The sequence below is a fragment of the Hyla sarda genome, chromosome 10, assembly GCF_029499605.1.
Source record: "Hyla sarda isolate aHylSar1 chromosome 10, aHylSar1.hap1, whole genome shotgun sequence".
Classification (NCBI taxonomy): Eukaryota; Metazoa; Chordata; class Amphibia; order Anura; family Hylidae; genus Hyla; species Hyla sarda.
In genome coordinates, this window is record NC_079198.1 from 41,597,094 (window position 1) to 41,613,680 (window position 16,587).

The 16,587-nt window shown below is 46.6% G+C and overlaps 1 protein-coding gene across 4 annotated transcripts in view; it reads right to left on the bottom strand.

Moving 5' to 3' along the window:
- Nucleotides 1-16,587, bottom strand: part of CBL (Cbl proto-oncogene) — a 118,368-nt gene that overhangs the window by 4,672 nt on the left and 97,109 nt on the right. The window lies entirely within an intron of this gene.

Consider the following 16,587-nt stretch of genomic DNA (forward strand, 5'->3'; position numbering starts at 1 on the left):
CAATGTTCTCCTTCACTTTGCTGCTATTCCTGTGAAACACCTAAAGGGTTAAAGGACAAGTCTCACAGTAAACAATTGTTCAGCTTTTAGTGCAGAAGGTAAAGTTATATAGGTTTGTAAATCACTTCCATTACCAATGCTGCTTAGAAACAAGCTTTTTCTGCATTCTTCTGTCTGACAGGAAATTCAGCTGTTCCAGGTTTTCATGACTTGCGACCCCCTATTCAGGCTGTTATCAGCAGCATCCCGGGGCCGTGACGTGACAATTACCCAGAAAACCCCTGTGCTGCAGAGAGCTCCCTGAGCTCGGGCCTTAGCCCCTCCCATCTGATGAATATTCACACTGTCCTCCCTCTGTTCTGCAGTGATTGGCTGAGCAGCACTGCCTATATGCCGGCTGATTCAGATCATAGTTCTCTCCCCTCTCCTTGCTAATGTTTTTACACTGATAACGGAGGAGAGGGGGGAGGGGAGGGAGCTGCCAGCGTAGGGCTGTCACACTGAGAATGGAGGGGAGGGAGAGTAGAATTGTCACACTGAGCACTGGGGAGAGAGGAGTGCAGGGCAGAGAAGGGGGGAGGTGATTGTGCCACTGTAAAGCTGTTTCATTGAGAGGAGGAGGGGGAGGGAGTGATTTTACAGTGTAAAACTGCAGCTTCAACTCCAGGGTCCCTCTCTCTGAGCACTGAGATTACATTTTGTTTCCTCGTGGCCACCCTGCTGTATAGGGCTATAATTGGAGCTCAGTGTTATGTGGGAGTGACTAACATAAGTTAGGGGAGGTAACAAGCTCTCTGCTCAGGTAGCTGAGAGCAGGAAATGTGAGCAGTGCATGCAGGGAAATGTAGTCTTTGAGATCACAGGCATAGCCACCATAACCAGGAAGTAACTGGAATTTATGAGCTGAATAGCCGGTGAATGGGGGGCGGAAAAAAAATCACAAACATGTCAGAGAGGTGGTAGGTGAATATACTATGGAATGGCTAGGTATTTTTTTTTCTTTGCTGCATGGGATATCTTCTTTAACACATTTACTGAATATCATTTTGGATACTTTGAGGGGTGCAGTTTTTATAATTGGGTCATTTATGGGTTATTTCTAATATGAAGGCCCTTCAAATCCACTTCAAAACTGAACTGGTCCCTGAAAAATTCCGATTTTGAAAATTTTGTGAAAAATTGGAAAATTGCTGCTGAACTTTGAAGCCCTCTGATGTGTTCCTAAAGTATTAACATGTCAACTTTATGATGCAAATATATAGTAGACATATTGTATATGCAAATCAATATATAATTTATTTGAAATGTCTATTTTCCTTACAAACAGAGAGCTTAAGTTAGAAAAATGCTAAATTTTAAAATTTTGCATAAAATTTTTGAATTTTTCACCAAGAAATGATGCAAGTATCAACGAAAATTTACCACTACCATAAAGTAGAATATGTCACGAAAAAACAATTTCGGAATCAAATTTATAAGTAAAAGCATCCCAGAGTTATTAATGCTTAAAGTGACAGTGGTCAGATTTGCAAAAAATGCTCCCGCCCTTAGGGTCATAATGGGCTCCGTCCCCAAGGGGTTAAAAACAATGTTTTCTTCTATTACATTATCTTTGAAGTGTAAGTCATTTCAGGTAACTTTTCATGATATGCTGTCCTGTGTGTACATGAGAAGCATCAATGTTACTGGCAATTACATAACTTGTTTATTGCATTTTTCCCCCACTTAACCCTCTAAGGGTATGGTCACATGAAGTGTATTTCCTGCTGCGCGAAATCCGCTGCATATTTGCCTGATACAAAAGGCTACCTGCGGCAGCCGTGTGTGTACAGTAAAGTCTGGAGGTGGGGCCAGCACGCAGACGTGACTGATGAGTGGACCAGCCTCCAACCCCTAAGGCTGTTTTTCCACTTGGCCTTTTTTTAGTTTTATATATTATAACTGCCACTGCATTTCCTGAGCCAAAGCCAGAATTGTATTAAAAAGGAATTGATAAGATAAAAAAAGGACTTAAAAGGAAGTGGGTACACTTCTGGCTTTGGCTCAAAAACTGTCATCTTTCATCTTTCCTTGATATTAGCAACAGAGTGGAGGAAGTCTACCCTATATGATTGTTCCCATAATTTACATTACACAGAAAATGGGGATTCTGTTTCCCTACCTCTCTATCAAACCACTAAATTGAATCTGTCAGCCCATCCGCATGCACACTCTAGATTAATCAAAACCTAGAGGAAAAGTTGTGCAGTAGCCCCTAGCAACCAGATTTTTTTTTTTTTTAAAAGAGCAAAAAATAAAAAAAATAAAATAAACTAAAATCAAAACAATCTGATTGGTTACTATGGGATGCTGCACCACCCTTCCTCTACACGGTTTCACACATCGCCCCTCTATGAGTTGCAGAAACGTGCTGACAGACAATGGTGCAACAACACAAAGTTGGTGGGGCTGAGCTGAATAAAAAGCAGTAGTAAATAAAGAAGCAGCATCTTTTTCAGTGCTGTTTCTGCAATTACCACTGAAGTATAGGGTGCAGGAAACTGCGATTTTTTTGGGTCTTTTGTGCTGCAATTTTTAGCACAGATTCTGAACATTCCCCATTGAAGTTAAATGAAATGCATAGATATGGAGTTTCCTTTATTTTATAATTCCTGTTTTGTGCGTGTACATCGAAATATAAAAAAAAAAGGGAATGACCTCCATTTGGCTCAGTTACAGTGTCCTGTATAAGTATTCATGGACTTTTCTACACTGTCAGGTTAACCACAGATTCTAATTCATTTTATGAAATAGACCAACAAAAAATAGTCGATTATTTGGAAGAGTGTGTGTGTGTGTCAATATATTTCAAAATTTACTAATAAAAATCTCCCTTACTAAAAACTTCTAACAAAGATCTGGGGATATCAATCCGAATCTTAGATTTTATGGTGCACCATGTCCAATTAGAAAATAAAAATAATATGGCAAAACCACCGACCTAACAAGACAAGGCCGTATACCCAAACTGAAAGCCGGGCAAAGAGAACATTAATTAGAGATGAGCGAAGTTACAGTGATTCGATTTGTCACAAACTGCTCGTCTCGGTGTTTGCTGACATTAGCCTGCATAAATTAGTTCAGCTCTCAGGTGCTACGGTGGGCTGGAAAAGGTGGATACAGTCCTAGGAGACTAATAGAATCACTGTAACTTAAATCATCTCTAACATTAATCAAGGAAGCAACACAGTGGCCCACAGTAATGTTGAGGAGCTGCACAGATTTGGAGAAAGTTGCACAGTTTGGAGAAATAATGTCTTAGGGTTGATTTTATCTCAATGTAATAACAAATGAATGAACAAATGGCTGACAAGTGATGTTAAAAGAGCAATAAACAACAAAAAATAGCTTTCAAAAAATACAAATCTGATGGGTCAGCTATAACATTTAAACAGTACGAGGAGCTTAATAAAATCTGTAAAAATGTAACAAAAACAGCAAAAATTCAAAATGAGAGACAGGTGGCCAAAGAAAGCAAAACTAATCCTAAATATTTTTTTAGATCTATAAATGCAAAAAAAACAAGGACAGAGCATGTAGGACCCCTTAATAATGATAATGGGGAGGTTGTCACAGGCGATAAAGAGAAAGCGGAAATACTGAATGGGTTCTTTAGTTCTGTATATACTATGGAAGAAGGAGCTGACATTGGCCAGGTCAGTGCTGGTAACACATCATGTAATGTAGTGAACTGGCTTAATGTAGAAATGGTACAAGGTAAGTTAAGTAATATAAATGTAAGCAAATCTCCAGGGCCAGATGGATTGCACCCAAGAGTTCTTAGAGAGGTAAGTTCAGTAATATCTGTACCCCTGTTCCTGATATTTAGAGATTCACTGGTGTCTGGTATTGTGCCAAGGGACTGGCGCAAGGCGAATGTGGTACCAATCTTCAAAAAAGGGCTCTAGGTCTTCCCCAGGAAACTATAGACCGGCAAGTTTAACATGCATTGTGGATAAATTGGTTGAAGGACTTATAAGGGACTACATACAGGAATACATAGGGAATAATTGTATTAATAGTGATAGCCAGCATGGGTTTACTAAGGATAGAAGTTGTCAAACCAATCTAATTTGCTTTTATGAAGATGTGAGTAGAAGCCTTGACAGAGGAATGGCTGTGGATATGGGGAGAGATTTATCAAAACATGTGCAGAGGAAAACTTGCCCATAGCAACCAATCAGCTCGCTTCTTTCATTTTTAACAAGGCCTCTGCAAAACGAAAGCAGTGATCTGATTGGTTGCTATGGGCAACTGGACAACTTTTCCTCTGCACAAGTTTTGATAAATATCCCCCATAAGGTTTCTGGATTTTGCTAAAGCGTTTGATACTGTCCCTCATAGACGTCTGACAGGTAAGTTAAGGTCTTTGGGTTTGGAAATGTTAGTTTGTAACTGGATTGAACACTGGCTCATGGATCGTACCCAGAGAGTGGTGGTCAATTATTCGTACTCTGAATGGTCCCTGGTTATTAGTGGTGTACCCCAAGGTTCAGTACTGGGCCCACTGTTTAATTTATTTATCAATGATATAGAGGATGGCATTAACAGCTGTTTCTATCTTTGCAGATGACACCAAGCTTTGTAGCATGGTACAGTCTATAGAGGATGTGTATAGGTTACAAGATGACTTGGATAGACTAAGTGTCTGGGCATCCACTTGGCAAATGAGGTTCAATGTGGATAAATGTAAAGTTATGCATCTGGGTACTAATAACCTGCATGCGTCGTATGTCTTAGGGGGGATTAAACTGTCAGAGTCACTGGTAGAGAAGGATCTGGGTGTACTTGTAGATCACAGACTACAGAATAGCATGCAATGTCAGCAGGACATTGTCATGTATAAAAAGAGGCATGGACTCGAGGGACAGGGACATAATACTCCCCCTTTATAAAGCATTGGTACGCCCTCACCTGGAATATGCTGTTCAGTTTTGGGCACCAGTCCATCAAAGGGACACTGTGGAGCTGGAAAGGGTGCAGAGACAACGTGACTAAACTAATATGGGGCATGGAACATCTTAAATATGAGTGGCGATTAAAGGAGTTACAATTGTTTAGTCTTGAGAAGAGAGGTTTAAAGGGGGATATGATAAAAGTATATTAACCCCTTAAGGACTAAGGACGTACAGGTACGTCCTTGGTCCTGCGCCAGTGATATAACGCGGGGTTACACGGTAACCCCGCATCATATCACGGCGGGCCCGGCGTCATAGTGAAGCCGGGACCCGTCGCTAATAGCGCGCAGCGCCGATGGCGGCGCGCTATTAACCCTTTAGCCGCGCGCTCAGAGCTGAGCCGCACGGCTAAAAGTGAAAGTAAAAGCTGCCGTTAACTCAGTGGGCTGTTCGGGATAGCCGCGGCGAAATCGCGGCATCCCGAACTGCTTACAGGACAGCGGGAGGGCCCCTACCTGCCTCCTCGCTGTCCGATTGCCGAATGACTGCTCAGTGCCTGAGATCCAGGCATGAGCAGTCAAGCGACAGAATCATCGATCACTGGTTTCCTATGAGAAACCAGTGATCAATGATAAAGATCAGTGTGTGCAGTGTTATAGGTCCCTATGGGAGCTATAACACTGCAAAAAAAAAGTGAATGAAGATCATTTAACCCCTTCCCTATTAAAAGTTTGAATCACCCCCCTTTTCCAATAAAAAAAAAAGTGTAAATAAAAATATATGGTATCACCGCGTGCGGAAATGTCCGAATTATAAAAATATATTGTTAATTAATCCGCTCTGTCAATGGCGTACGCGCAAAAAAATTCCAAAGTCCAAAATAGTGCATTTTTGGTCACTTTTTATTTCATTTAAAAATGAATAAAAAGCGATCAATAAGTCCTATCAATGCAAAAATGGTACCGTTAAAAACTTCAGATCACGGCGCAAAAAAATGAGCCCTTAAACCGCCCCATACACGGAAAAATAAAAAAGTTATAGGGGTCAGAAGATGACAATATTAAACGTATTAATTTTCCTGCATGTAGTTATGATTTTTTCCAGAAGTACGACAAAATCAAACCTATATGAGTAGGGTATCATTTTAATCGTATGGACCTACAGAATAAAGATAAAGTGTCATTTTTACCGAAAAATGTACTACGTAGAAACGGAAGCCCCCAAAAGTTACAAAACTGCGTTTTTTTAAAAATTTTGTCGCACAATGATTTTTTTTTCCGTTTCACCGTAGATTTTTGGGCAAAATGACTGACGTCATTACAAAGTAGAATTGGTGGCGCAAAAAATAAGCAATTATATGGAATTTTAGGTGCAAAATTGAAAAAGGTATGATTTTTTTAAGGCAAGGAGCAAAAAAAGAAAATGCAAAAACGGAAAACCCCCTGTCCTTAAGGGGTTAATGGCCCATACAAAAAATATGGAAAAAAACTGTTCCAGGTTAAATCCCCCCCAAAGGACGAGGGGGCACTCCCTCCGTCTGGAGAAGAAAAGGTTTAGTCTCAAGGGGCGACACGCCTTCTTTACCATAAGAACTGTGAACTTATGGAACAGTCTACCTCAGGAACTGGTCACAGCAGGAATATTTAACAACTTTAAAACAGGGTTAGATACATTCCTGGAACAAAATAACATTAATGCTTATGAAGAAAAAGAAAATCCCATCCCTTCCCCAATATCGCGCCACACCCTTACCCTTCAATCCCCTGGATGAACTTGATGGACGTATGTCTTTTTTCAACTGTACTAACTATGTAACAGTATAGAGATCTTTCTAGGGATCTTTTTATACCTAGGCCAGTAAACATGACAAGGGGGCATTCTAAAAGTCTAGAAGAAGAAGGTGGTGGTATCATCATAATCCATCCCTCCATCCACATCCAACCATATCCATCCATCCATCCATCCACATCCAACCATATCCATCCATCCACATCCATCCATCCATCCATCCACATCCATCCATCCATCCATCCACATCCAACCACATCCATCCATCCATCCATCCACATCCATCCATCCATCCATCCACATCCATCCCCATCCATCCATATCCATCCCCATCCATCCATATCCACCCCCATCCATCCATATCCCCATCCATCCCCATCCATCCATATCCACCCCCATCCATCCATATCCCCATCCATCCATCCCCGTCCCCATCCATCCATCCATATCCCCATCCATCCATCCATATCCCCATCCATCCCCGTCCCCATCCATCCATCCATCCATATCCCCATCCATCCATCCCCATCCATATCCCCATCCATCCATCCCCGTCCCCATCCATCCCCGTCCCCATCCATCCATCCCCATCCCCATCCATCCCCGTCCCCATCCATCCCCGTCCCCATCCATCCCCGTCCCCATCCATCCCCGTCCCCATCCATCCATCCCCGTCCCCATCCATCCATCCCCGTCCCCATCCATCCATCCCCGTCCCCATCCATCCATCCATCCCCGTCCATATCCCCATCCTCGCCCATGCCCATCCATCCCTCCTCCTCCTCCCTTCCCCATCCTCCCATCCATCCTCATAATTGACTGGCATGCTTTACTTTAAGAGCAGCGAGACTATGGAACTATCTGCCAAAGGCTGTTGTAATGTCTGACTCACAAGTTCAAAGATGCTTTTCTGGAAAAATAAATATTACAAGTTATGGACACTAGATTTATGTGGATAAAATGTTGATCCAGGAATTTATTCTGATTTCCATGTTGGAGTTGGGAATTTTTCCTCTGTCATGGTGCAATTGGTATTGGCCTCATGGGGTGTTTCTGCCTTCCTCTGGATAACCAAGGAGGATTTTAGGTGTTAGGATGAACTGGTTGTTTTTTTTTTTTTTTTTAACCTTAAATGGGTACTCCGGCGCTTAGACATCTTATTCCCTATCCAAAGGATAGGGGATAAGATGCCTGATCGCGGGGGTCCCGCCGCTGGGGACCCCCGTGATCTTGCACGCAGAACCCCGTTATAATCAGTCATCTGAGCGTGTTCGCTCCAGGGTCTGATTACTGTCGATCACAGGGACCGAGCTTTGTGACTTCACGGCTTTGCCCCCGTGTGACGTCACGGCTCCGCCCCTCAATGCAAACCTATGGGAGGGGGCGTGACAGCTATCCTTTGAATAGGGGATAAGATGTCGAAGCACCGGAGTACCCCTTTAAAACTATATAACTAAGTAGAAAGTGGTGCTCTGGTAAAAAAATTTTAGGGTAGGGTCACAAACTGCGTATATGCAACATACGTTGCGTATTCTCCCATGAGCACACACAAAGGGCCTCGCAGCGGCAGCCCTGCAGTGGGTGCCGTGAGATTTAGAGATGAGGCTAACACGCCAAAGTGACTGACGCATGGCCAGTCTCCAAACTTTGCTGCGCACAGCCCTGTGTCTGCTCAAAAAAGAATATGCAACGTAATTTCCGTTGTGCATCGGATTTTGTAATGTGTGACTAGGGATGTCCCGATACCATTTTTTTTTAAGACCGAGTACGAGTACCGATACTTTAATTCTAGTACTCGCCGATACCAAGTACGAGTACTTCTATTTTAAAGGGAATCTGACACCAGGGTGACCCGGTTTCTGGCGCTGTTTACTGTGCTGATACGTGGTTCCTTGTTGTGTACAATGGAGGCGGCTGCTGTAGTATGAGCCAAGATTTCTCTCTTCTCCATTGGACAGAACAGGGAATCTGCATTGGCGGCGAGACCGATAAACACATGGAGGGGCATTTACTAAGGGGTTTAGTAATTTTTTCTGACTATTTTTGGCGCAAAATTGTCGCAATTGCGCCTACCCTATTTTTCGTGCGACTTTCTCTAACAAGAGCTAGAAAGTAAATTTTTTTTTCCCGCTTGATTTACGCAAGTTTTCATTTTTGACTTGCAGTGGTCAGGTATTTATTAACTGAGACAGTCGCAGTTGCGCAATAAACTGTCGCAACGGCCGTAAAAATTGACTAAATTTACTCCAGCTCCAACATGGAGCAGGAAAAGCTACTGCTGCCCGGGCTCCGACATACTTTCTCCCCGCTACCCTCACTTCGCTACAGGAACACTGCAGTGATTTACATCCCCAACCCCCTCCCCCCTTCTCACCTGCCAGCGCCACACAACTCCCATCTGTCTGCTAACTGTTGCAAGACTACAAGTCCCAGCATGCCCTTCCAGTGAGGACACGCTGGGATTTGTAGTCTTGTAGCAGCGGGAGCTGAGCGGCACGGGCGGGAGACAAGGGGGTGGTGGGATTTCAGTGTCCCCATAAGTGAGGGTAGCGGGGAGGCCATATGAGGAGCCCAGGCGGCTGCACTGTAATGTCAGCCCGGGCTCCTGCCCTGAGAGCCAAAGGCTTTGGCTGTCAGGGCATGCTGGGTGTTGTAGTTTTGCAACAGCTGGAGGGCCACAGTTTGTAGACCACTGGTTTGTGGGCTAAACTGTAGTCCTCCAGCTGTTGCAAAACTAAAAAGCTGAAGGGGACCGGCGAAGACGTTCACTTACCCTTCCGAGGCTCCAGCGACGATCGGTGACGGAGATAGTCGGGCGGCAGTGTCTTGCGGCAGTGTCGTGCGGCGCTGGATCCTACGGAAGCCGGTAAGTTGCCCAAGCCCTAAAACATTGTTTCCCAACCAGGGTGCCTCCAGATGTTGCAAGACTACAACTCCCAGCATGCCTGGACACCCTTTAGCTGTCCAGGCATGCAGGGAGTTGTAGTTTTGCAACATCTGGAGGCACCCTTGTTGGGAAACACTGGCCTTTTAGGGTTTCCCAACCAGGGTGCCTCCAGATGTTGCAAAACTACAACTCCCAGGTTGGGAAACACTGTGCCCGGCCTCCGCCCCACCTTACTGTAAGGGCATGCTGGGAGTTGAAGTCCTGCAGCTGGGGGCAGGGGACAAGCTTGTCACTTGCCCACACAACTACAACTCCCAGCATGTCCTTACTGTAAGGGCATGCTGGCAGTTGTCGTGCGGGGCGGGAGATGTGTGAGCAGGTGATAAATGTACTAACTCATTTTTTTTTTCTTCTCATTTCAAATCAGTGTATCCTGTGGACTCCTTTGGATTCGGTGGACCACTTCGATGACCAGCGTTTTTCTTTGTTTGATTTTAATAAAATGGTTAACGAGTGTTTTTTGTAATAAACATTTTTTAAAACCTGTTGTGTTTTTTCCGTACTTTACTAGACAGGCTTAGTAGTGGAAGCTGTCTTATAGACTGAGTCCATTACTAAGCTGGGCTTAGAGTTAGCCAAAAAAACAGCTAGCGCTAACCCCCAATTATTACCCCGATACCCAACGCCACAGGGGTGCCGGGAAGAGCCGGTACCAACAGGCCCGGAGCGTCAAAAAATGGCGCTCCTGCGCCTAGGCGGTAACAGGCTGGCATTATTTAGGCTGGGGAGGGCCAGTAATAAAAATAGGTCCTCGCCCACCCTGGTAACGTCAGGCTGTTACTGTTTGGTTGGTATTTGGCTGAGAATGAAAATAGGGGGGACAATACGCGATTTTTAAAAAAATAAATAAATATAAAAAAAAAAAAACACATAGGGTCCCCCCTATTTTTATTCTCAGCCAAATACCAACCAAACAGTAACAGCCTGACATTACCAGGGTGGGCGAGGACCATTGTTACTGGCCCTCCCCAGCCTGTTACCGCCTAGGCACAGGAGCGCAATTTTTGACACTCCGGGCCTGTTGGTACCGGCTCTTCCCAGCACCCCTGTGGCGTTGGGTACCGGGGTGATAATTGGGGGTTAGCGCTAGCTGTTTTTGTGGCTAACGCTAAGCCCGGCTTAGTAATGGACTCCGTCTGTAAGACAACTTCCACTACCAAGCCTGTCTAGTAAAGTAAAAAAAAAAACATAATAGGTTTAAAAAAAAATTTATTACAAAAAAAACACTCCCCCACAAGCCCTCGTTAACCATTTTATTAACATCAAGCAAAGAAAAACGCTGGTCGAAGTAGTCCACCGAATCCGAAGGAGTCCACAGGATACACGGATCTGTAGAAGAAGTATTAAAAAAAAAAAAAAAAAAAAGTGTAAGTACATTTAGGGAGAAAAAAATGTAACACACACACACACACACACACACACACACACACACACACACACACACACACTAAACGCCGTTTACCACTATTCTGAGCCATGACTACAATTTAGTTATTGAATTATTTAGATGTGGTGAAAAAGCTGAAAAAAAACTCAAAAACAAAAGATCCAGAAGGAAACCTACCAGCCAAACCTATTCAGACAGCAGGAAAAAGGAACAGACTTTTCTACTACATGAAGTAAATTTCCCACTTTTACCTATGTGTGCCAAATTTATTAACGCCGTGCAACAATTTAGTAAATTTGTCGCACATAGTCAAAAATGAAGTAGAAAAAAACAGGGTAAAAACCAGACTACATGGTAAAAGATTAGTAAATGCCCCTCATGGTGAGCAGCGGTAGAAACCGGCACCTGCACTATCTACCTATAAATTCAAGTTAGTGCCGGTGACTCTGCTGTAAGATTGAAAAGTGGTGGATAAAATCCAGGAAAACAGGAATTACCATACGGCGCTTTTACTCCTTGGACAGATGCAGGCAACAGTCCATATGACAGGTTAGTTCTTTATTGTGCTATAAAGAACTAACCTGTCATATGGACTGTTGCCTGCATCTGTCCAAGGAGTAAAAGCGCCGTATGGTAATTCCTGTTTTCCTGGATTTTATCCACCACTTTTCATTGCCCATCCAGCGACCGAGAGGAACCTGGAAAGGAAACCGTGGCTGCTGACCTCCATTTCTTCCTGCAAGTCTATATGCCTGCTGAGGTGTTGTGCTCTTAGCACAACACGATGTGGTAAGCCTTCAATTTTTGTGCACATTGAAGCCACTCTGCTATACCGTCCACACTAGGAGCGCACCTTGTTGTTTTTTGTCTTTTTCACATTCTGCTGTAAGATTGTCTTTAATAGTAGGTAGTATCCCCTTGCAGACATTAGCTGCAGCCCCCTGGCAGTCATTAGTAGCAGCCTCCCATGTAGACAGCTGCCCCCCTTATAGACAGCAGCCCCCTGCAGACCTAAGTAGCAGCCCCCCTGTAGACCACAGCCCCCCCTTTAGACAGTGGGCCCCCATTTAAACAGCAGCAGGCCCCCCCCCTTAAGACAGCAGCAGGGGCCCCCCCCCTTAAGACAGCAGCAGGGGCCCCCCCCCCCCCCTTAAGACAGCAGCAGGGGCCCCCCCCCTTAAGACAGCAGCAGGGCCCCCCCCCCCTTAAGACAGCAGCAGGGCCCCCCCCCCTTTAGACAGCAGCAGGGGCCCCCCCCCCTTTAGACAGCAGCAGGGGCCCCCCCCCCCTTTAGACAGCAGCAGGGGCCCCCCCCCCCTTTAGACAGCAGCAGGGCCCCCCCCCTTTAGACAGCAGCAGGGGCCCCCCCCCCTTTAGACAGCAGCAGGGGCCCCCCCCCCCTTTAGACAGCAGCAGGGGCCCCCCCCCCCTTTAGACAGCAGCAGGGCCCCCCCCCCCTTTAGACAGCAGCAGGGCCCCCCCCTTTAGACAGCAGCAGGGGCCCCCCCCCCCCTTTAGACAGCAGCAGGGGCCCCCCCCCCCCCTTTAGACAGCAGCAGGGGCCCCCCCCCTTTAGACAGCAGCAGGGGCCCCCCCCCCCCTTTAGACAGCAGCAGGGGCCCCCCCCCCCCCCTTTAGACAGCAGCAGGGGCCCCCCCCCCCCTTTAGACAGCAGCAGGGGCCCCCCCTTAGACAGCAGCAGGGCCCCCCCCTTTAGACAGCAGCAGGGCCCCCCCCTTTAGACAGCAGCAGGGCCCCCCCCTTTAGACAGCAGCAGGGCCCCCCCCTTTAGACAGCAGCAGGGCCCCCCCCTTTAGACAGCAGCAGGGCCCCCCCCTTTAGACAGCAGCAGGGGCCCCCCCTTAGACAGCAGCAGGGGCCCCCCCCTTAGACAGCAGCAGGGGCCCCCCCCTTAGACAGCAGCAGGGGCCCCCCCCTTAGACAGCAGCAGGGGCCCCCCCCTTAGACAGCAGCAGGGGCCCCCCCCTTAGACAGCAGCAGGGGCCCCCCCCTTAGACAGCAGCAGGGGCCCCCCCCTTAGACAGCAGCAGGGGCCCCCCCCTTAGACAGCAGCAGGGGCCCCCCCTTAGACAGCAGCAGGGGCCCCCCCTTAGACAGCAGCAGGGGCCCCCCCTTAGACAGCAGCAGGGGCCCCCCCTTAGACAGCAGCAGGGGCCCCCCCTTAGACAGCAGCAGGGGCCCCCCCTTAGACAGCAGCAGGGGCCCCCCCTTAGACAGCAGCAGGGGCCCCCCTTTAGACAGCAGCAGGGGCCCCCCTTTAGACAGCAGCAGGGGCCCCCCTTTAGACAGCAGCAGGGGCCCCCCTTTAGACAGCAGCAGGGGCCCCCCTTTAGACAGCAGCAGGGGCCCCCCTTTAGACAGCAGCAGGGGCCCCCCTTTAGACAGCAGCAGGGGCCCCCCTTTAGACAGCAGCAGGGGCCCCCCTTTAGACAGCAGCAGGGGCCCCCCTTTAGACAGCAGCAGGGGCCCCCCTTTAGACAGCAGCAGGGGCCCCCCTTTAGACAGCAGCAGGGGCCCCCCTTTAGACAGCAGCAGGGGCCCCCCTTTAGACAGCAGCAGGGGCCCCCCTTTAGACAGCAGCAGGGGCCCCCCTTTAGACAGCAGCAGGGGCCCCCCTTTAGACAGCAGCAGGGGCCCCCCTTTAGACAGCAGCAGGGGCCCCCCTTTAGACAGCAGCAGGGGCCCCCTTTAGACAGCAGCAGGGGCCCCCTTTAGACAGCAGCAGGGCCCCCCTTTAGACAGCAGCAGGGCCCCCCTTTAGACAGCAGCAGGGCCCCCCTTTAGACAGCAGCAGGGCCCCCCTTTAGACAGCAGCAGGGCCCCCCTTTAGACAGCAGCAGGGCCCCCCTTTAGACAGCAGCAGGGCCCCCTTTAGACAGCAGCAGGGCCCCCCTTTAGACAGCAGCAGGGCCCCCCCTTTAGACAGCAGCAGGACCCCCCCTTTAGACAGCAGCAGGACCCCCCCTTTAGACAGCAGCAGGACCCCCCTTTAGACAGCAGCAGGACCCCCCCCCCCCCTCGGGTCAGGTGCTGCCGCTCTGCTGCCCCTTTCTCACGTCCGCATCGTGTCATCCTATGGAGGAGCATGTGACATACACGTCACTCTGCTTCCTGCGTAGCGTTACGCTGGGCACAGGGGAGGAGGCGGAGCGACGTGTGTGTCACATGCTCCTCCATGGAACACTATGATGCGGACGGGAGGATGGAAGAACGGGGCAGCAGAGCGGCACCAGGTATCGGGCATGGTCCCGATACCATGCAAATGGCTAGTATCGGCCCTGATACCGATACCAGTATCGGGATATCCCTATGTGTGACCATACCCTAAAGGTTGAATTTGTGCAATGTGCAAGAATCCCATACACAGGTTCTTGTGGCAGTTATTTATTCAGTCCTTTGAATCCAGAAGTGGATCCAGCAGGAAGAAGTCTTCTGTAAGCAGTTGGAATAAGTGCAGAGACCGGGAATAAAGTGTGCTCCTGCAAGCTTCATCCAGATATGACCAACGATTGGAGGGGGTCTCAAAACTGAGCGCCGAACCAATATTAACCCTCTTAACACATCTGTTCAACAGTTTAAAGTTAACTTAAATTATACACATCTGTACTGTGGAGCTCTGTTACAACAGCTGAAAAATCTGAATAAGGGAGCTTTGATGGAGAGTGTTATAATGGACATCGGAATCCAACAGGTCCCACTCACCTAAAATAAGGTCCATTGGGATTTCCTTTAGATGTCCGTTATTTTGCAAGTTTTTAAACCTGACATGCACTTTTTTTCTCTGCTAAAGGCCAGTAATTTTAACGGAATCAGTGAACAAAGCTACATAATATTCTAGCTTTGATGCAAAAAAAAAAAAAAAAAATTACAAAAAAAAAAAAACCTTAATACATACATTTTGCTGGAGGAAAGTTTTCTTTTATTCCACCTGTAATCTTTTGCAGCTTGAGATTTTTTTTTTAAACAATTTTTTTTGAACATGTGAAAATTTTCTGATAATCTGAATATGATCATAGCCTGTGAATCTATAAGTAAAATGCATATGTCATGGAAAGACATGTGGCAAGTAAATTCTTTTTGTTTAAAGGAAGAGAACGCTTCTGAATAAATTTAACCTGCCAAGTTTTAGCTTGCATTTTACCAGGAACTATTCATCTATAAAAGAATGCGGTCTAACAAGGCTCTTTAGAAAAGGTTTTTTTTCTTATTCTTTTAACCCAAAAACTCTGGCAGGTGAAAAATCACAACAAACCCGTGTTAATTTAAGTAAAGAAACAAGTACCGCTGATTTGTCATTGTACTGAGAGTTCAGTAGAGGAAAAAAAAAGCATAAGACATTTAACCTCTTGAAGACGAAGGGCGTACAGGACGCCCTTGCTCCCTGGTACTTAAAGGAATTTCCCTGGTACTGGGGTGACTGCTGAGACCCCCATGTCAGCGATCGATGCAAATCGCCGGTAAACTCACCGCAACCCGCTAGTGCAAATGTACCCTAAAAACACTACATATACACCCCCTTACACAGCCCCCCCCCCAATAAAAAACTTATCGTAATGCAGTGCTTCCAAAACTGAGCCCCCAGCTGTTGCAAAACAACAACTCCCAGCATTTCCAGACAGCCACTGACCGGCATGCTGGGAGTTTAGCAACAGCTGGGCTGGAGGCACCCTGTTTGGGAATCACTGGCGTAGAATACCCTTATGTCCACCCCTATGCAATCCCTAATTTATTTCTCAAATGTGCATTGCGCTCTCTCACTTCGGAGCCCTGACGCATTTCAAGGAAACAGTTTAGGACGACATATGGGGCATTTCCTTACTCGGGAGAAATTGCACTACAAATTTTGGGAGGCTTTCTCTCCTTTACCCCTCATGAAATGGAAAAGTTGGGGGCTACACCAGCCTGTTAGTGTAGATTTTTACACTTACATGCTGGTGTTGCCCCATACTTTTTATTTTCACAAGCGGTAAAAGGACAAAAAAAAAGACCCCATAAATTTGTAACGCAATTTCTCCTGAGTAAGGAAATACCGCATATGTGGGCGTAAAATGCTCTGCGGACGCACAAGAAGGCTCAGAAGTGAGAGCGCACTATGTACATTTGAGGCCTAAATTGGCGATTTGCACTGGGGTGGCTGATTTTACAGCGGTTCTGACAAACACAAAAATACCCACATGTTACCCCATTTTGGAAACTACACCCCTCACGGAATGTAACAAGGGGTATAGTGAGCCATAAAACCCCACAGGTGTTTGAAGAATTTTCATTAAAGTTGGATGGGAAAATGGAAAAAAAAATTCTTCACTAAAATGCTGGTGTTACCCTAAATTTTTCATTTTCACAAGGGAAAATAGGGGGAAAAAAAGCCCCCCCAAAATGAGTAACCCCATTTCTTCTGAGTAAGAACATACCCCATATGTGGATGTAAAGTGCTCTGCAAGTGCACTACAATACTCAGAAGAGAAGGAGCACCATTGGGCTTTTGGAGAGAAAATTTGTCTGGAATT